General features: G+C 31.5%; 1 long non-coding RNA gene across 1 annotated transcript; it reads right to left on the reverse strand.

Moving 5' to 3' along the window:
- LOC109325083 lies at positions 476–22,070 on the reverse strand. Its single transcript, XR_002105077.1, has 3 exons — positions 22,060–22,070; positions 18,484–18,489; positions 476–670 (listed from the first exon to the last, which is right to left on the reverse strand). It is a non-coding gene; the product is annotated as an uncharacterized LOC109325083 (long non-coding RNA).

Genomic DNA, 23,306 nt, shown 5'->3' on the forward strand with positions numbered 1-23,306 from the left:
TGTTTTCCAAGTTTTTCAGTTTCAACAACTTCTCAAACAGTTAGGTTAATTGATTAACGTATGCCTTAATCGATTAACATCATATTTTCATGTGTAATTTTAAATACAAAAACTCGAATACGTTATGCACTTAATTCATACATGTTTAACACTTAGTTTATGCCTAGAATGCACATATACATGTATTTATGTGATGCATGAACATATTATGAATGACATATCTCAAAGATGAAATGATTTAAAAGATTTATGCATATGAGATATGTATTAGGTGACCTAAGCCTTAGACTCAACTTAAACTAGTTTCTAGTCTAAGCCTAGTACCAATCAAAAGACTTAAGCATGTTGATTTGTTGGTGATCTTCAAGCTCTTATTAGCACAAGTTGTCCTCATCAAAACCATGGCATATAAAGGGAGCTTTCCAAAGTGTTCCTCTTGACATGCACACTTTCAGTAGTTTCCAATTTTCACAGTACATTTCACTAGTGGGGATGTCGAGTTGAATCCTATTAACACATTTTTCAAAGTTACTGAAGATATTATATGTTTTGCTTTTGCTCCAACTAATCAACCTATTTCCATCTTTGGAAATTGGGTTCAGCAAAACTTGTTAGTTGGTTATGAACTTCAAAAGAAAACCCTCTCCATCAAGCCCACTGATTGCAGAAACTAATAATTAATAATTACTATTTATTTGATTCTTGTTATTGTTTAATATCGTTACCAACTTTCATTTACAGAATTATGAATAAAACTAAATATTTTGTTTCGAAAATGATTTTATTGTTTAATGTTTAATTTTTAAGTATTAATCCCAAGTTGTTGATGTACTTTCACATTTGAATGCAAAGCTATATTTGATTCAAGTTATTGTTTCCTTTGGTCACATACTCAAATATGATTAAAACATTGGATTTTAGTAGGTAATGTAAACCTACTTTATTATTTTTTATATATTTAATAATTAGTAGTCGAGATTTAACAAAAATAAGATTGCAATTCCCAAACGGTTTTTAAGTTTGCCAACGACCAGGTAAATGCATGGAGCAAAAGTATAATTAGATGGTGTTTAGAACTCCAAATACGGTTTTACTAATTTCTTAATCCCAATTTCCAAGGTTTTTAACTTTTTATATAAAAGTTTACAGCTTCAATGTTAAATGCTTGTTTTTTATATTGTAATTAAACCTCTTGAAATTAAACTTCAACTATTGCCTATTTTGAACACATTTGGATTTAACGTTACGTAATCTTTAATCCACCACCTTGTCGATTAGGTAAAAACAGTTGATTAATGTCTAGAGTATAGTCACTACAATTAATTGAAGGTAAATAAAAAATATATTTTTAAATTAATTATATGATTGAAACTTAAATTTGTAATCCAAAATTGAAATGACTAGTAAATTAGTCCACCAAAAATGAATATCTATCAAATAAATCCTAAAAGATTAAAATGAAAATCACATTGGTTCTTGTAGGGCAAAGTCCGCCAAATAGAATATCTACACAAAAGGTTGATCTCTTTCATATTATTAAGACATAGTTAAAAATAAAGTGAGATTTAGTGGATATCATTTTCCTTCCATTTTAATTTTTGTCCAGCCTACACGCGATTTATGGTATTCGTGATATAATGATAAGTATTGACAATTTAGGAAAGGAATAACTATAGTGAAAGACCATGTGGAATGTTTTTGTTTTGGAAAGTATTAGTGAATTACCATTACTGTATATACCATTTACAAGATTTGCATGTTAATAAAGCATGACTACCAAACTTCAAATTTCCACAACAGTAAAATTTTCCTTTCTCATTCTTCTTCGCTGTAAATAAAATTTCCCTATAATAAATAAATTACAATAAGTATATATAACTTCACTCAAAATTTCTGCCATGACCTCATGTGCTCCACCGAGATCCCATTCAAACTTCTTCTTTGCAAATTGAAATCTTAAAAGGAAAGTAAATAAAATATATAAGTGGTTTTAATATATTTCGAAGAAAATGGTCATGAAAACCTCATCTAGTCACCACATGGGAAGATTGTGATTTCTTATACTATCAAGAACGCAAAAGTGAGAATAGTTTTAGTTTTTATAGTATTAATAATAAATATTTTTAAAATATAAATAATAGAAATAAATATAAAAAAATTATATAAAGAAAGAATGATTTTAATACTATATATCTAAACTATTTTCCTTTTATTTAATTACATAAATAAATAATATGTAATTTAATTTTAAAATAATTTTGTAATATATAATATTTAGGAGGTTAAGAGGATTGTAAAGAGTAACGCCCAGCCCTATCTAAGATAAGAGCATAAATGATACTAGATATTAGTATTATTTATTTGATCACTTTAACTGTGGAAGGTGTTTCATGTCAAATGTCCTTTCTTTTACAAAATTTATGAGAGTGCAAAGCGTCAAGGATTACATTAGCAACGTTTGCCTTTATTTTGATAAAGACAAGGAATTAGTTAAAGCTTGAAGATGGCTCAACAATCAACATGATGAGGGCTCAAGTGGTGTCTTATTAGACTTAGGTCATAATTCTTTATTATCTTTTTAGAAGTCTAAGATGCTTGCCATAGATATTGAGTCTAGGTTAGGTAAACTTAGGTGTGAGGCTCACAAGACTTAATAAAGTAATCAATCCACTAAAATGAGACATCATCTAGAAATATATGATAATTAGGTTCATGCATTTATATACATTGATTTTGTGTATTAAAGGTATTATATTTTGGAAATCATGTATTGCATGAGCGTATATCATATAAGAAGTTTACCATTTAATCATGTATTAAAAATACATTGGTTAATCGATTAACCCCATGGGTTAATCGATTAACGTGTATGTTTTTATGCTGTTTCAACAGCATAACTGAAAAAAACTGTTTTTAAGAGCCAAAATATGTTTTGTATAAATACTGGCTAATTGCAGAAACGGACAAGTAAGAAAAAGGAAAAAAGAAGAGTGAAAAACACAAGAGAGTAGATATAGATCATCATTGTTAGAATCTATTAGAGACTGTTGAATTAGGATAAAGATTAGATCATGCTAAGGCTTTAGTTTTTCATATTCATATTGCATGATTCTTTGAAAAGCTTTATTGCATCATTCTTGTGTTTCTTGAAAAGAAAAAGATAGTTCTTTAAAGATTGCATATTTTCAGAAACCTCATGCATGAACATTCATATTAGACTATGAGGTCTTGTGAGTTCTTGCTTAGGTTTTTAGGCTTTGATGCTTATTGTAATATCTGAGTATTAAGTACTCATCCATAACTCAAAGCATTGTTATTCAAGGATTGGGAAAATCCTAGCCGCGGTTAGGTAAGGTGTTCTTCACACAAAGACTTGGAGGTCTTGGGATAAAGAGCGATACCTTGGTTGGGGCCGAATCGGGGCCGAATCGCGTAATAAAGGTTTTCTTGGAAGGCGGTTTTGGGAAAGGTCAAACCAAGGGTGACGAAGTTCTTTGGGTTCCAAGAAGGGAGCGTTCAAGTTTTGTATTTGGAAGCGTGTATGTAACGTATATTGTATTCCATAGTGAAGAAGGAAAATCTCCCAAATCAGAGGGGAGGACTGGATGTAGTTTTGCAGTGGACAGCAAAACGAATCAGGATAAAATCCCTGTGCAATCTTTTATATCCTTTTCTCTTTTATATTTCAAGATGTTTTAATGCGAGTTTGGAGCTAATATTTTGCATGCTTGTTCCTTGCTATGTTCTTGTTAATCTTGCACAAAAGTATATGTTGTATATTTGTTTGTGTGTTTGTTAATAACCGTGCAAGTTGTTGTTCTGATCATTCTATTTCTGTTACTGGTTAATCGATTATGAACAATGCTTAATCGATTAACTGGACATTTTCAGCAAGTGTGTAAAAACCTAAAAAGTGGAACTTGAGCTCTGCCACACCTATTCAACCCCCTTCTAGGTGTATTCGGCCACTGATACCTAACAATTTCTTTCCTAATTTACTTGAAATCAATAAATCATTTTGATAAGGAGTAAAAAATAAAAAATGTCTAATGTGTAAAAATATTTTAATAATGAATCACTGATAATAAATACTTTTTTTTATAAGAAACAAATAATAATAATAATAATAATAAATCTACCATAATTATTACTTTTGTTTTGTTAATGAATTGTAAATAATATATATAATCGCTCGATACAATTTTTTAATAAATTACATTAAGCCAAAGGTAACTGTTGTAATGAGTCACCTATATATTTAAAGAAAAAATGTATATAATCCCCTTAAATTTTACACTTTTTGGAAATAGGAACTATTAACTTTAATTTCATTCCAATCAAACCTTAAATTTTTGTCATTCATCAAATAAGTCATTTTGTTAAGTCTTTGTAAATTATTTAACGGTGAAATCTGACCTTTCAATTTTTTAACCTATACCATTGATTTATTTAATTAAAAATATAATAAGAAAGACTATTCTTCTTCCAGAAGAAAATTCCAAGCCACCTCATATTAAATGTATTCATGGAAGAGTGACTCCTCTCAACATATAATCTTCTTCTCCATAAATATTCTACTTCACAGATTTCTTTTATGGATTTAATATGTAGTTTGCTAAGACCGTGGTTTCTCTGGAATGTAGTATCACTTGCATATTTTGATTTTTAGACCAAAGCCCAACTTCATTCAGAATTTGCTTCTTTGTAGCACACATTGATTATCACATTTTAGCGTGCTTTCTATTCTTTCGCATAACCACTTGGCCATTTATCATGAGGCTACGCGGCAAGCAACAAGCAAGTTATGGAGTGAAGATTGAGTTTGGAGTGAAGATTGAGATTGGAGTGAAGATTGAGTTTGGAGTGAAATTGAAATTATGGAACTTGAAGTGAAAAAGAGAAATTGGAAGGAATTGAAATGCTTACTATGGTGTTGAGTACTTTGTCTCCTTCCTTTGAATTTGATATGGGGTTGAAATAGAAAGGTGTTGATAGATTTCTCTCTCATGAATCATTGAATATGGGGTAGCTTGAAATTTTCCTCTCTCTAGAAGAAAAAGAATGATCTTACCCATTATTTTATTATTTTATTATATTTTTTATTAAATAAATCTATGGAGTAAATTAAAAAAATTAAAGGGTCATATTTCACTATTAAATAATTTAACAAAAACTTAATGAAAGAACTTATTTGTTGAATGAGAGAAGCTTAAGGCTTCATTAGGATGAAGTTAAATTTGGTGGTTTAGGGTTTAGGGTTTATACCTATTTGTAAAACATGTAAAATTTAAGGGATTATATACTTTTTCCCCTCAATTTAAACTTTTGAACTAAAGTGATATGTCACTTATGTTCTTTAAAATACTTTAATTTATAAACATAACAATTTGTCATAAGGATGAAATAATGGTCGTGATGAGTCACAATTTTCCCTCAAATCGTCCTTTGAACAATGTTCTGATGACACTACAAGAAATAATTGAGTTAACCACTACAAATTAGCCACACTACTAAAACTATGTCAAAGTTAATTGTCAAGCCCTACAGATCCCTCATATTTTTCCAAAATGAAAAACTCTTCACAATCATACAAATCCACTTCCATAATCATATAAATCCCTCACTCAAATACCTTCAAATGCTCCATGCATGGTTGTCAAGTAAGAACTCTTGTATTCTTCCTTCACTCAAATCCTCTATTCATTCTGTTTTTAATGTTTTATATATTCCTTCACTCAAATCCTCCATTCATTATATTCATTCAAGGTAATAAACATGCAATAAACTTTAAATATATAGTTCATTCTAATTTCCCTTTCTCGTAAACGTTAAATGTAATCGCTGATTCTATTCGTAATTGTTTTTCCTTCGTTGTTGATAATACTCTAATTTTTATTTTTGTTGATATTCATTTTGATTCTTTTATATTCTGTTTGATTTTAAATGTTATTGTTTGTTGATATTTAGTTCTTTGTGTTCATTTACCTTACACTATTTATTTTCCCCCTTTTATATTCTATTTATTTCCCTATTTTGTGGCTGATATTGCCTCATCTCTTAAACTAATTCTTCAATATATCCAATTTTGCAGCTTTTTCTTTTCAAATTTATCTCATTTCTAATAATTGCATGTCTAATTATGTATCTCTCAATCCCTAATCTTGTTCCAGTAATCCAAAGCAAGTAACATTGATCACCGAGAAGCAGTGGTTTAATCCTTGTGAGTAAGGTAAATAAATATATTTTCACTATCTTTTATCTTATATATGTTGTATTTTGAATGTATGATGTACATATAGGTTGTGAGCATTAGATTATTCTGAAATTTTAATAAATTAGAGTCTTTTTTTAGAGTATGCATCAGTATGGGATATCCAATATATTTGTATAAGTATCAATAAGTGGATGCCAAACTTTTTAAAGCAGGTTTTTCGTACAAGTTATGATTAATGTTGTTATTAGGCATATTGTTGTTAAGTATTATTTATATGATAAATTTGTCAATGAGTCATGTGCATGAACTTATCATGATGGGCAGGTTTATTTATAACTTGTAAATTTTGAATTTTTGAATTATTGAATTTTGGTTTTCAACTGCAAATCCAATAAAATTCTATAATATGAAATCTCTTAATTAATGAGTGACTATAGACATTTTGCTTTTGATTGGAACTGTGTGGGTTGTATCATTTATTCATGTTATTATAATTCCTCAATAAATGATTGTAAGACCTGTTTATTTGTGATTTTGTATTTCTTAGTTTCTCTTCTTATTCTTCTTCTTTTCCTAAGCTATTGTTTCATTCACCACCAATATCTTCTAAACAAAACTAAAACATTGCATTATGTACCTCTCTTTTCTTAGATATATTAGTTTGTGTATGTTATTTAGATAAGAATCAATGACAATGTGATAAAAAAATCATTAAGCAGAAATTGGAATTTCTAGTGAACTTCAAAAAATAAGCTCTCACCAATTAGACAAAATTTGGTTTATATGGAGCTTATTCAACTAGTCTCTAAGAAACATAGATATGGGTGGTTATTAGTTCTATTTTTTAGAAACAAAAAGGTTTATAGTGCAATGAGAACTGCTTAAAGTATTCATGACATGATGTTAATTTCTTAACTCACATTCTGTTGCATACCCCGAGTGTAATCTTAGGCCTATTTCTTTATTAAAATCTCTTGGAAAAATGATTCAAATGTTGTAGTAGTAACCTATAATCATCATCTTTGAGAATGATAGAATGAAAATCAAGATTAGTTAGTATTATAATTATTTTATTGTGTTTGTGTGTATTTCGGCTTTTATGGCAAAGTTGGTGCTGAAAGAGGAGAATGTTAATGTTTCAGCTTTTGGGATTTTCTGACACTGTTTTACACAATGATGGAAATGGTATGGTCCTTCATTTTGTTGGTCGCCTCGTAAACATTAGATCCTTCAAGGTAAATATAAATCTCATTCTGTAGTTTGTTTTTTCAATTTTATCATTTTGTTTCTAATTTTATCTCTCTCAATCCCTAATTTCATACTAGTACCCCAACACTACACATGAACAAGAAACAATTCAAGTTCTAAACTTCATTCGTTTCAAATTTGAAATTTTGAATACTTGTGAATAAGATTAATAACCTTATTTACACTCTCTTATGTCTTGTATGTGTTACATGCAGAATCTAAAATTTATTAGTTGTTAGGACCAAATTATTGTGTGAAAAATAGAAATTAAAACATGGTAAAGTTCAAAAGCTCCAGTTATATGTTTCCATGAGAAGCTAAAGAAATGTCTAAACATGTAAAAGTAAAAAGACTAACATAATGTGGTATGTTAAGACAAGTATCTCAAAATATAATATCATTTTTTTCAATTTACTTATTCTCCACCCAAAAGAAACAAAGACTAAAACCATAAGTGAACTCAAAGTTGAACCTGGGCAATGAGGTAACAAATTTGATATATAAAGTATGGTTAGAGAAAAATTAAATATAAATCGACATGGTTGTTATACTTGCATAGGAGTTAGGTGTGCATTAAAAAAGTCTTGAGCCATTCTCAAACTTTGGATTCTCAAAAAGGCTCCAACTAAACCTTCTAGAGCTACATTCAAGATCAGAACTCCCAAACAGAAATCCAAGAACTAGCAAAGCATTGGATTCTCCAAAAGGCTTCTTTAAATCCTGGTTGGACAATTCAATTGTTAACACTCCTCTACTCTTCAACCTCGTCATCACTCCTTTATAGGTAAATGGATATCCAGTTATGTAGCTTCTTCATTTCAATTTTATCATTTTGTTTCTAATTTTTGAAAGTCTAATTTTATATATCTTAACTATCTTGTATTTGTTAATTTATCAATGGTCTTGAGTAAATTTGGTTGATGTAATTATTTTTTCTTCCATTGTTTAGAATTGATTTATGAGTGTATATTGTTGTAGATGATTTAGAGATTCTTTAACTTGTACTTATGAATGATGGCAAATAATTAGCTCCTTGATTTTTTTCTTTTAGGCATTTTCAAGTGGTTGACTAAATTAAACATATCACCATCATAATTGAGTAGGTAAATAAGTCTATGCTTTTGTGCAGGTAAATAAGTTTGTGTTATACTAATATGATTTACTGTTATGATAGTGATTAAAATATACTATTTTCACTTCATATGCCTCATGCCCTTCACTTCAATAATTGTACTTCTTATTATATCTTCTTCCTCATTTCTATTGGCCAGATAGAGCAGTATTCTCCTTTGCTTTTCTTCTCTTCATGTGCTTCCATGTTGATTTCTATTCTTACATTGCTTTATGGTATTTCCTTTTGTTCCAATTCAATTTTGTATCTTTATGTTTCACTTTACAACTTTATGCTCTTAATTTCTATTGGCTTTATTAATTTTATTTTCAAATGTTCAATTTTGTTGGACATATTACTAGTAAATATGGTTCCCAACTTGTATGAGTTATTATTAAGACTTTGGAAGAATTGAATTTGCAAACTAGTAGCAACAATGCTTTCTATTTTCAATCCATGTTTATTATATATCTCTTGTTGTTATCATCATATTTTCTTATATCAGTTTTATAAATCTTGCTTTATTCTTTATCTTTCAATAATAGCAATAATAATATCTCATGTTTTTTGGGTTGAAAAACTGATTCTTGGGCAATGGGCATATGCATAAAAGTATATATGAGGATGCTCTGTTATTTTCAATTACTGGTCTTTGTTGTTACTTTTTCTACACATTTGGTTCTCCTCAACACTCTTTTTGGCTTCATTGGTGGATATGAAATCTTGTTGTGATAACTCCACCCTTCATGTTATATTACTTGGTCTGTAATTAAACCCATATTTATTATTAGATGCACCAATATAAGACATTAATGGATACAATACCATATAAAGGTGATGCTTATGAGTTCTAGTGGCTCATAATTTCTTTAACTTGTTTTGAGAGTTTTAGTGACTCGGGTCAACATGTTGAAGACTTGAAGAAATATGTGCAAACTTTGGAATTAAAGTTGTCAGGATATGAAGAGACCAAAGAGAAACTTGCACATGCTTAGAATCGATTGGTTACTCTTGAGAAGTTTCTAATGGACAAATTTTTTAGTGATTTACCCACTTTCACTTGAGATATCCCACCCTCTTAGTTACACTTGCTTAGATACTCATGAAATTTTATCAATTTAATATTTTGATTTATCTTAATTTCTTTACAAATTATAAATGTTAAACATTTGGGAAATGTATAAGGCTTGTTTTTTCTAATGCTATGACATTTTTATTCCTATTATTATTAGCTTGTAAATATTTAATTTCATTTAAAATTTTACCATTATATTATAGAATATAATGATTGTTAAATATTTGTATAAATTAGCCACGGTTGTAACCATTGTTAAACAAATGTTGCCACACTTCATAGAGGTGTGGCAATATCTTAAATTTAACGTGGCTAATTTTTTACAGCGCCAGCTTTTGCTAGGGTACAGGTAACCGTGGCTACAGTATTTTGCCACAGTTTTACGATACAATAGCCACATTTTTAACCGTGGCTAAAATGATCCTTTTTTGTAGTGTGAGCCCCTTCTCGTCCTTAAAATTTACTTCGTCAAAAATAAAGTTTATAATTTATCATGAGGATGGAGGAATGATCATGATAAATGACTTTTTCCCTCAAGTCATTCTTGGAGCGGTCATAATGCATCACATATAATGTTAAATGCTTGTTTTTTCTCAATTATCACGTTCCTTCTCCCTCTCTCTCTAAGAGGGATTAATATCCTTCATGATATTATAATTAAACCTTTTGAAATTAAACTTCAAGTATTGCCTATGTAGAATACATGTGGATTTAACTTTACCTAATTACTAAACCAACATTTTGTCGATCCGATAAAAACAATTAATTATTGTCTCGAGTATGGTCACTATAATTAAGTTAAAGGAAAATAATAGATAAGTTATCTCCTGGTGCGAGGAGATAATTTATTCTCTTAATTATAGAGAATAAAGTATTTCATTATATAAGGAGATAAAGTTATCTCCTCTGGTCGCTAAAATCATGACATGTATCCTATTTAATCATTTTCTATAAAAATATTTCTAAAAGTAAACAAAATAGTATGCATGTCACACTTTTACTGACCGGAGGAGATAAGTTAACTCCTGGTATGATGGAATACTTTATTCTCTTAATTATATAGATCAAGTATCTCATGGTATAAGGAATTAAGTTATCTCCTCTTGCTACTAAAATCATGACATGTGTCCTATTTAATCATTTAATATAAAAATATTTCTAAAACTAAAAAATAGTACACATATCACACTTTTACTTGTTAGAGCAGATAAGTTATCTCCTAGTACATAGAGATATTTTATTCTCTTAATCATATGACTGAAACTTAATTTTGTAATCCGAAATTGAAATGACTACTGAATTCGTCCTCCAAAAAGAATATCAATCAAATAAACCCTAAAAGATTAAAATGATAATCACATTGGTTCTTGTAGGACAAGGTCCGCCAAATAGAATATCTACACAAAGGGTTGATCACTTTCATATTATTAAGACATAGTTAATCATAAAGTGTGAGATTTAGTGGATATCATTTTCCTTCCATTTTAATTTTTGTCTAGCCTACACACGATTTATGCTATCTGTTGTTGTTGGGTTCACATCTGTTGTCTCATTCCTTTATATCACTTTATGTGTCAAGAGATACGATTGGTCAGAAAAATATTTAATAATTGCAATTTTAACTTCAATAATTTTGTTAACCAATCAGAGATAATGTTACTTAGAATGGTACAAAAAGTGGGACAAAAAATATGTATCCTATCTTTTATATAATGATATGTAATGACAATTTAGGAAAGGAATAACTATAATGAAAGACCATGTAGAATATTTTTATTTGGGCTTTAAAATAATGATAAATCCTACTACAAAACTATGCTAATTACTAAAAAGTATTAGTTAATTACGATTACTTTATATATACCATTGACAAGATTTGCATGTTAGTAAAGCATGACTACCTAATTTCAAATTTCCACACCAATATAATTTCTCTCTCTCATTCTTATTCGCTTTAAATAAACTTTCACTATAATAAATAAATTATAATAAAATATATAACTGATTTTATTACATTTTGAAGATGTTCAAATGTTATAATATTGTTAGACTCAGACGCTAGAACTTTCTTATAAGAAAACAATATTGTGAGACTCAGACGCGGAAATGTTATGACATTGCTGGACTATACGCTAGAACATTCTTATGAGAAAAACTTTGTAGAATTGAGACGCCGAAATGTTATGATATTGCTAGACTCAAACACTAGAATGTTCTTAAAAGAAAAAAAACATTGTGGGGCTCAGATGTAGAAATGTTATGATGTTGCTAGACATAGACGCTAAAAAGTTATTTTGAAAAGTACATTGTCGGACTGAAACACCAAAATTTTATGACGTTGCTAGACTCAGACGCTAGAGTATTCTTTTGAAAAAAATAATTTTGGACTCATATGTTGTAATGTTATGACGTTGCTAGACTAAGCCGCTACTTTTGAAGAAAAAATTGTCGAACTCAGACGCCAAAATCTTATGACATTGCTTCATTCATATGCCAGAATGTGTTTTAAAATATATTGTTTTAATTTTCATTATCATGAGTTTTGCTACTACCCAATATGCATTCCCGTTTTTATTTTTATTGTCTCGAGTTCCAACAGTACCCTATCTACGTTCTCGTTTTTACTTTTAATGTCTCGAGTTTTGGCAGTACCCAACTTGCATTCTCGGCGAGTTCCAACAGTATCATTGTGTTCTCTTTTTAATTGTTATTATCTCTAATTTTGGTAGTACATGTCTTGTGAAAGTGCAAAGTGTCAAGGATCACACTATTAATGATTTGCCTATGTTTTGATGAAGACAAGGTTTTATTAAAGCTTGACGATGGCTCAACAATCAACATGCCTAAAGCTCATTGGTCATATCTAGACTAGTTTATATTAATAGAGTCATTATTCTAAGTAGCCTGTGATGTGTGCCTTAGTAAGTGAATATAGGTGAAGTGAACCTAGATGCAAGTCTCTCAAACCATTATAATTGTCATATCACATTCATGACACATATCATCTAGTTAATTGCAGGTTCATGCATTAATCATACATGTTATATGTGCATATTAGGCATAATATAATTGCTAAAACATGTATAAGAGTTAAGCATAACATATGAGTAGTTTTCCTTTTGAATCACATGTTTTAATATACTGGTTAATTGATTAACGTGGTGACTTAATCGATTAACTCAACTTTTTTTCTGTTATATAAGTTTTTCTATTACAACTGGTTTCTGTTTAATCATGTTACACCGGTTAATCGATTAACGTGGTATCTTAATCGATTAAAATGTCTGTTTTATGTTATAATTGTTTTTTGTTTTAACTGCTTAATTGATTGCAATGGTTTGAAGTGTCAAAACGGTTTTGTATAAGTTTAGGCAATTTCCAGAGAAGTGTAGCATTGCATACTATTGTGTAGGATTGATTTAGATAGCATATTTTCGTGTTTTCCATTATGTTTTGCAGAGAGAAATGCATGTGTGAGGAAGAGAGATTAACATGTCATATTGAAGATTGATTCATTGTTATTTGCATACTATTTTTCATATGCTTAGTCTCATCCTTTTCTTGCTCTCATGTTCATGCATTCTTGATAGAGTATCTTAGAGAGATATCTGATTACTGTTTTTGATTAACTCACATGTGTATGATGGCTTGAGTGAATTGTGAGTGGGTTAGTCTTAAGGTTTTCATTGTTATATTTTGAGTATTATTGTTCTTATAAGACCTTGCTGTTGTAATTGGTTTTTGTGTGTATTGGATTGGTCTCTTGGTGTCTTACCACCACAGAGATAGAGTGATTCTTCACCAAGACTAGGAGGTCTTGATTTGAGAACAAGAATCTTGGCTGGGGATGGTTCGCGAGAAAGGTTTTATTAGGCGATAGATAGAGTCAAACCAAGGATTAGATGTTCTAGGATTTTAAGAAAGAAGCGTCCTAAGTTTTGTAAATTGAATTGGTGTATGTGATTACACTTGTATTCAATTTAGTGAAGAAGATAATCTTCCAAGATCAGAAGGGGAGGCCTGGATGTAGTTTGCAGTGGACCACAAACGAACCAAGATAAAAATCCATCTTTGCACGATGTTCTCTCTTAATCTTCTTTACATTTCTTGTTGTTTTAATGCGAGTTAGAAACTGATATTTTGCATGCTTGTACCCTGCCATATACTTGTTAATATTGCATAAAAATATCTGTTGTATCTATGCTTATATGTTAATAAATAATTGTGCAATTAGCTGCTCTGATCATTCTGATTTTGTTGTGTGTTAATCGATTAAGCCCACTAGTTAATCGATTAATTGGGCTGTTTTCAAAACTGGATTTTGGTGCGAGAAGCGGCGATTAACCACTACACCTATTCAACCCCCTTTTCAAGGTGTGCCTAAGCCACTGATACCTAACACCTTGTGTTCTCATTGTTTTTGAATTTTTATTCTCTGGAGTTCCAGCAGAACCAACATGCATTCTTGTTTTTTAATTTTATTATCTCGAGTTCCCACATTATCGCCTTATTCTCATTGTAAAATTTTCATTATTGTCTCGAGTTCAGGTAGTACTCGACTTGCATAGTCCGCGAGTTCTGACAATATTCACATTTTTTCATTTTTAATTTTAGAGGAAATTACACTGACACCCTCTGAGTTTTAGTGAAATTGCACAAACCACCCGTCAATTTTCTACACCTACACAAACCCCCTAATTTTTATACTTTCATTAAATGGACCACCTCAACATGAGAAATAAGTGCAATTTTCTAAAGAAAAAATATGATAAATGTAATTAAGTTAAACAAAACATTGTGGAGACAAGTCCAAATAATATATGAGTCGATACCTCTTTATTATTTTTGGTTCTTTACGATATATTATAAGATCAATTTAAACAATGTCTCTTTAGAATTGTTGATGCATTTTGTAATAAAAAATAATAAAGATACATTGATTTATATATTATTTTGATTTTTCATCATAGTATACAATGTTTTGTTTAACTTAATTGCATTTACACATTTTTTATTTAAAAAATTACACTTATTTCTCATGTAAGAGTGGTTAGTGTAAAAACTATGGGAGGTTTGTGTAGGTGTAAAAAAGTGAGAGGTGGTTTGTGTAATTTCACTAAAACTCAGGGGGTGTTAGTGTAATAACTCTTAATTTTATTATCTCGAGTTCCAATGATATCCTTGTATTCTAAGTTTTATTTTTATTGTCTCGAGTTCCAGTTATACCCAACCTACATTCTCGTTTTAAAATATTTATTTCTATAGTTCCTACAGTATGCATGAGTTCTCTACGAGTGCTAATAATATTCATGTGTTCTCATTGTTTTCGAATATTTTTAACAAAATTAACGTTCATTTCTTTATTGGTTACTTATCACAATAACACTTTAACATTGATTTGTTTGCTATCTAGTGAGCAACAAGAAGTAAATAGGTACAGTTGTGAACAACAATTTTGTCCGTCTTTTTACAAAATCAGAAATATAAAAAATTTCAAAACATCAAAAATAATTAAAGAGGATTTTTTAGTTAAATTGAAACAAACGCTATTGACTATTCCAATTTAAACTCTAATTAGAAAACCTTTGATTACTGGTGGTTTCATATAGTTAATTGGGTAGTTTTTTAAAATAAAATCATTTAATGGTAAATGTTATAAAATATTATCCGTTTTAACTTTCAATTTGAAAACGTTTACTTAATGGTGGTTTCATATAATTAATTGATTAGTTTTTAAATAAAATCAATTTATTGGTAAATGTTATAAAATAACAACATTGAGAGAGCAGCCAAAGAAGTAGAAGAGGACCAGTGGCAAATTGTGAGTCCACTCCCTGTTGTACCCTCCTCATCCATTCTATTTCCTCTACCTCTTTCACTTCCGGCTCAAAATAGCTGCTGCGAGAGGGGTGATGTTTCATTCCTTGTAGCTGCTGCGACACTGCAGCCTGTAAGCAGATCATGAAGTCCCCATTCTACCCAGACCACGGATTCACAAGGCCTTTCGGCGTCCTCTAGAAACCATGGACAACCTCTATGGTGGTTGGTATGTGCGAATGTATATTCCCCCACGGACATGGAGGTCCAAGCCCCTCCTTCAGTCGTCCCAAACAGCTCTCAGAACCATGCAAATCGCATACCACTTCATTGCCTTTGGGTCATCTTCCCCTTCCCGTAACCCCTCTTTTATTCTATCCTTTTTGTTTATTTTTAGTTATGTATTTATTTATTTAATTTATTTAATTTTTGTTATTTATTTATTTATTTCATTTTTTCCCTTTCTATTTATGTACATACATTCTGGTTAGATTTTGTTATTTATTTTATTGATTGCCACTCTTCTTTAATTTTTTTATTAAAATGTTATTTATTTTTTGTACCATGTCATTTGTGCCATATTATATTAACCAGTGTACTATTCAATATATAAAAAAAATAACCTAGGAGTGATATATGCCCCCTTTTTTAGTGTTTTAGGACTAAATTTTATCCATATAATTTATTAAATAAATTAATATTCTTTGAATTCTATGGTTCAAGTAAGCAGTATCCGACCTGAGTCTTATCTTCATACCCTATTTAAGATAAAACGTGGTATGCATTCTTGAACTACCTCTTTTCCCTCTCAAATATGGGTAAGGCGATATAGTCCAGAGTTGAACTTCTTGCTTACCCTAGATATAAGGGATCTAACTTTTATTTAATAAATTAATGCTTAGAATACTAAGGTTCAAGTAAGCGGTATTCAACCCGATTCTTATCTTCCTACTCAATTCGAGCTTGAAAGTGGTATGCGATTTTGAAGTGACTCTTTTCTCGAATATGGGTAAGATGACGTAGTTCAGAGTTGGACCTTCTTGCTTACCCTAGATACTAGAGATATAAACTTTATTCATATATTTTATTTAATAAATTAAAACTTTTAGAATTCTAGGGTTCAAGTAAGCTATACCTTATCCAAGTCTTATTTTCCTACCCTATTCTAGTTTAAAAGTGGTATGCAGTCTTGAATTGTCTCTTCTCTCTCGAATATAGGCAAGGTGATGTAGTATATAGTTACATTTTCTTCCTTACGCTATATATAAGATATCCAAGTTTTATCCATATTAGTTTTACTTTATTTTAATTAAAACCAAAAAAAATGCACTAAACACTTTCTAGCAAGAACTACGTAATCTTAATTTTCCTATTGCACCTATGGATACGCATGATCAAGATGAACTCTTGTCAGACAAAAAAATAAAAAATAAATCTTTTGTTTCAATAAATAATCACTTTATTAAATAAGCTTTTGGGTATACTTGTTTTTATGCAATTAATGCAGCTATCGTTTGATTACAGGCGGACGAAGTGCTAATACCTTCTCTGATCCGTTACAAACTCTCGAGTTCAGAGTTCTGGTTCAAAGATCAATATATCCAATATTTGGACACAAAAGGGTTTTCTATGTTTTGACCACAAAAATATGGTGGCGACTTCAAATCAGTCACGTAATTGGTGTTCGAACAAAAATCTAGTGCGACATTTATTGACTCAACTAGGGACATTCTAAGAGAATCACGCATGGATCATGTAATTGCATGGATTCACGTATTCCCTTCAAAGTTGTCCTTTTATTTTTGTACATATCTGTGTTTATATATATATATATATTATTTATTTTTGTTGTGGGATTTATCCTTTAAAGAGTTGTATGCTTCTAACACAAATACTAAGTACACAATGTCTTTGCACAAACATATGCCATATACTCAAGTATAAGAGATATTTAGGTATTTTAAAATTGGACATCTTCCTTGCTAGTGCTGACCTCGACTCAAATCTTTTATTGGCATGATAAATCAACCAAACTGTTAGATATCATAAGTTAGAACCTCAATGGGGTTAGACCTCTCTCGTTTCTAACATATAATATTTGAGTTTCCTTTTTAGAGTCTAAAACTTTCTAAGAAGACCACTCTAGACATACCTTAGTATCTCACCCTAAGAATGTGGCTTTTAGACGTAACCCTTGTTTTTTCATAAATTGGAACTTACCAACATCATCACCTATGCATGAGGGACATTATTGCTTCTTAATGTCTTTGTATCATGAGGATGAAATATTCACAAACATACCTACTGATACTATAACGAAAAACTTGCAGTGAGCATATAATTTGGCAATAGAAAATGGCTCTGCTAGGGCAAAACTATTTCCAACTTCCTGGCAATCTATCCTAACTTCTTGGAAAGGAATCTCTAGCTATCTTGGATCTTCTACATCGTTGTCTTCTCTATCCCCTTTTTTTTTTAACCTATCATTTCTCCATCATGACTTGCGCAAACTCTGTTATCTTGTGGAAATGCTTGATTGGGGAGAATAATGCTCCTAGATTTAAGCAAAAGGAACCAATAACTTCCATCCAAGTTGAGCAACCACTGGGGGAAAAAATCCTTCATTCAGGCACTCAACAATACTCCTGATATCGTTCCATCTCAGCTGCCTGAGCCTTGCCTCAAAAGAGATGCGATTGCCATAAAAATTTCTCAATCAGACTATCAAGAAGGTTTAATCTGTTGCAAGACACTTCTTCACGGAAGAATCATATTCTCTAAAGGGGACTTACCATTGAAGTTTACAGATTTAAAAACTAAACTAACTACTATGTGGAATATGGTGGGAAAGTGGTCTATGGTCTCTTTGGGGAAAGGATTCTATGATTTTTCATTCTCTTCCATGGAGGACATGAGAAGAATCTGCTCTGTGGGGCCATGGAGCTTGAACCTGAGATTCCTAAAACTATTCTTATGGACACTTGACTTAAACCCGAACTTGCAAAAACTATCTCACACGCAATGCTGGATCCGTATTCATAACCTCCCTCAAGAATACTGGTGTCCAAGGATAATATATTCTATAGTAGGTGACATTGGAACTCCAATCTCCCTGGATATGGAAACTAGAAATAGATCTTTTCGGAACTATGCAAAGGTGTTAGTTGAAATTGATCTAAAAGCAAAGCTTCCCAATGAAATCCTTGTAGAAAGGGAAGGAGTTGCTTACTTTGTTTCAATTAACTATTAGAATATTCCTGATTTCTGCAATAGTTGTCAGGTCATTGGTCATAATATTTCTAATTGCCACAGAGAAATCAAACAACCAGTTGAGAAGGCTCCTCAGAAAATAAATATCAAGAAAAATCCCGGGGAAGTAGTGGCAACTTAGACTGAGGTACCCAAACCTCAAATGCAGGCTAATGACTTGGCTGCTAAGATGGTTAGTGACATTTCCAATGTTGATGATGTCCCAATGGATCAGAGGGAGAATGATTTAGTCATAATCCTAGACATAGTCAACACATGGGAGATTAACTTGGAGGAATTTGAGAAATTGGAGCTAACTCCAAAAACTAGAAGGGCCAAACATAAGGGGAAGGAGATTAAATCTGTTTAGGGTGGAGGGGAATACTCTACTGAGGATGAGGATTTATCTATTTCATCTAACGAAAATGTGGTCGTGCAAGAAACAACTGAGATTGCGAATCAGGATGTGGCCAATGATATTTGGCTAGTTGGGAGACTTTGGGCTGATCAAAATGAAGCTGAGGAGGATAGGGATGATTTCACACCAGTTCTATCAAAAGCTCAAAAGAAAAAAATGAAATTGAATAGCAATAAGCAAAAGGTGCATCAAACCCGAAGTGGTGGCTATCTCAAGAGTAACAAATGAGAATCCTTTACTGGAATTGTATAGGATTTGGTAGCATCAAGACAAGGCTTTTTCTGAAAAACCTTTGTGATTCAAATAAACATGATTTGGTGTTTATAGCGGAGCAAATGATTTCTATTGATGTTGTTAATCATTTGGTTTGGAAGGAGATGAATTTAAAGGTTTTTGTGTTTAATGATAGAGGTGTTCATTTACCTTCTATATGGGATCTTTGTAAGTATGATCTAAACCCTTCTGTTATAAGCAATTCTGATCAGAAAATTGCTATGGAGGTTAGTATAGATAATATTAAGCTCTTCATTATTGTGGTTTATGCCAATAATAGCTTTGTTCAAAGAAGATATCTATGGACTGATGTTCAGAATGTCATGGCAGCTAACCCTGACCCTTGGTGTTGTAATGAAGATTTTAATGTAGTTCTCAATGCTGATGAGTGTAGAAGTGCTAGATTTCCTGCTAGAATTCCTTGCTAGGAATTCAAATCTTTTTCGGATAATGCCGGTCTCTTGCATCTAAACACCTTAGGGGCTCAATTTATTGGGTCAAACAAAAGGAGGGGTGCTGCCCTTACTAAAAAAATGCTTGATAGATCCCTTTGTAATTAGAGTGGCTTAGTTGTGGTACTCTACCAAGGCTAACAACTGATCACCACCCTATTTTGCTGCAATCCACTCTGCAAAATAAGGATAGATTCACAGCTTCCAAATTTCATAAAATGTGGATTTAACATGTTGATTGTAGGAGATTGGTGGAGGATAGTTGGAGAGTGAAAGTGTATGGCTGTTCTATGTTTGTTTTAACTCAAAAGTTGATAAATATTAAGAGAGAACTTAAGACTTGGAACATCAATGTTTTTGGCAATGTGCATCTGAATGTGAATATTGCAAAGGCTAATGTTGAATCCATTCAAAAGTGCATCAGTGATTTGGGCCCTTGTCCTGATCTCATTGATCAGGAGGATAAAGCTCAATCTGTGCTGATAGAGGCTCTTATGTTAGAAGAAGTTTTCTGGAAGGAGAAGGCCAGAATCAATTGGTTTTATCAAGGAGATAGAAATGAAAGTGTGCATGTCAAAAAGAGCACATTGGAAAGCTTTCTCACATATATGTTTTGGTTTTGATGAGGATAACTTGGGTTTATAAGAGCTTGAAGATCATCAACAAATCAACATGCTTAAGTTTCAAGATTGGTATTAAACCTAGACTAGTGATTAGTTTAGGTTGAGTCTAAGGCTTAGGTAAACTCAATACATGTCTCATATGCATAAAACTTTAAATCATTTTAGTTTTGAGATATGTCATTTATAATATGTTCATGCATCACATAAATAAATGTAATATGTGCATCCTAGGCATAAACTTAGTGTTGAACATGTATAAATTAAGTGCATAACGTATTTGAGTTTAGCAATTTGAAAATACACTTGGAAATATGCAGTTAATCGATTAAGGTATGTTTTAATCGATTAACATAAGTTTTTGAAAAGCTGTTGAAACAGAAAACATGGAAAAACAGAATCAATTACAATTTTGTAACACGTTAATCGATTAACCAAGATTTTAATCGATTAACTGGGCTGCAGAAGTGATTCTTTATAAACTGCGTTTTCAAAACTTAAGTCATAACTTGCATGTTAGATATTAAGAGAGTTAGAGCATATTTTGTGTTAATTGAGGTGATGTAGTATATAGTTACATTTTCTTCCTTACGCTATATATAAGATATCCAAGTTTTATCCATATTAGTTTTACTTTATTTTAATTAAAACCAAAAAAAATGCACTAAACACTTTCTAGCAAGAACTACGTAATCTTAATTTTCCTATTGCACCTATGGATACGCATGATCAAGATGAACTCTTGTCAGACAAAAAAATAAAAAATAAATCTTTTGTTTCAATAAATAATCACTTTATTAAATAAGCTTTTGGGTATACTTGTTTTTATGCAATTAATGCAGCTATCGTTTGATTACAGGCGGACGAAGTGCTAATACCTTCTCTGATCCGTTACAAACTCTCGAGTTCAGAGTTCTGGTTCAAAGATCAATATATCCAATATTTGGACACAAAAGGGTTTTCTATGTTTTGACCACAAAAATATGGTGGCGACTTCAAATCAGTCACGTAATTGGTGTTCGAACAAAAATCTAGTGCGACATTTATTGACTCAACTAGGGACATTCTAAGAGAATCACGCATGGATCATGTAATTGCATGGATTCACGTATTCCCTTCAAAGTTGTCCTTTTATTTTTGTACATATCTGTGTTTATATATATATATATATTATTTATTTTTGTTGTGGGATTTATCCTTTAAAGAGTTGTATGCTTCTAACACAAATACTAAGTACACAATGTCTTTGCACAAACATATGCCATATACTCAAGTATAAGAGATATTTAGGTATTTTAAAATTGGACATCTTCCTTGCTAGTGCTGACCTCGACTCAAATCTTTTATTGGCATGATAAATCAACCAAACTGTTAGATATCATAAGTTAGAACCTCAATGGGGTTAGACCTCTCTCGTTTCTAACATATAATATTTGAGTTTCCTTTTTAGAGTCTAAAACTTTCTAAGAAGACCACTCTAGACATACCTTAGTATCTCACCCTAAGAATGTGGCTTTTAGACGTAACCCTTGTTTTTTCATAAATTGGAACTTACCAACATCATCACCTATGCATGAGGGACATTATTGCTTCTTAATGTCTTTGTATCATGAGGATGAAATATTCACAAACATACCTACTGATACTATAACGAAAAACTTGCAGTGAGCATATAATTTGGCAATAGAAAATGGCTCTGCTAGGGCAAAACTATTTCCAACTTCCTGGCAATCTATCCTAACTTCTTGGAAAGGAATCTCTAGCTATCTTGGATCTTCTACATCGTTGTCTTCTCTATCCCCTTTTTTTTTTAACCTATCATTTCTCCATCATGACTTGCGCAAACTCTGTTATCTTGTGGAAATGCTTGATTGGGGAGAATAATGCTCCTAGATTTAAGCAAAAGGAACCAATAACTTCCATCCAAGTTGAGCAACCACTGGGGGAAAAAATCCTTCATTCAGGCACTCAACAATACTCCTGATATCGTTCCATCTCAGCTGCCTGAGCCTTGCCTCAAAAGAGATGCGATTGCCATAAAAATTTCTCAATCAGACTATCAAGAAGGTTTAATCTGTTGCAAGACACTTCTTCACGGAAGAATCATATTCTCTAAAGGGGACTTACCATTGAAGTTTACAGATTTAAAAACTAAACTAACTACTATGTGGAATATGGTGGGAAAGTGGTCTATGGTCTCTTTGGGGAAAGGATTCTATGATTTTTCATTCTCTTCCATGGAGGACATGAGAAGAATCTGCTCTGTGGGGCCATGGAGCTTGAACCTGAGATTCCTAAAACTATTCTTATGGACACTTGACTTAAACCCGAACTTGCAAAAACTATCTCACACGCAATGCTGGATCCGTATTCATAACCTCCCTCAAGAATACTGGTGTCCAAGGATAATATATTCTATAGTAGGTGACATTGGAACTCCAATCTCCCTGGATATGGAAACTAGAAATAGATCTTTTCGGAACTATGCAAAGGTGTTAGTTGAAATTGATCTAAAAGCAAAGCTTCCCAATGAAATCCTTGTAGAAAGGGAAGGAGTTGCTTACTTTGTTTCAATTAACTATTAGAATATTCCTGATTTCTGCAATAGTTGTCAGGTCATTGGTCATAATATTTCTAATTGCCACAGAGAAATCAAACAACCAGTTGAGAAGGCTCCTCAGAAAATAAATATCAAGAAAAATCCCGGGGAAGTAGTGGCAACTTAGACTGAGGTACCCAAACCTCAAATGCAGGCTAATGACTTGGCTGCTAAGATGGTTAGTGACATTTCCAATGTTGATGATGTCCCAATGGATCAGAGGGAGAATG

The sequence above is a fragment of the Lupinus angustifolius genome, chromosome LG13, assembly GCF_001865875.1.
Source record: "Lupinus angustifolius cultivar Tanjil chromosome LG13, LupAngTanjil_v1.0, whole genome shotgun sequence".
In the NCBI taxonomy this organism is placed as follows: Eukaryota; Viridiplantae; Streptophyta; class Magnoliopsida; order Fabales; family Fabaceae; genus Lupinus; species Lupinus angustifolius.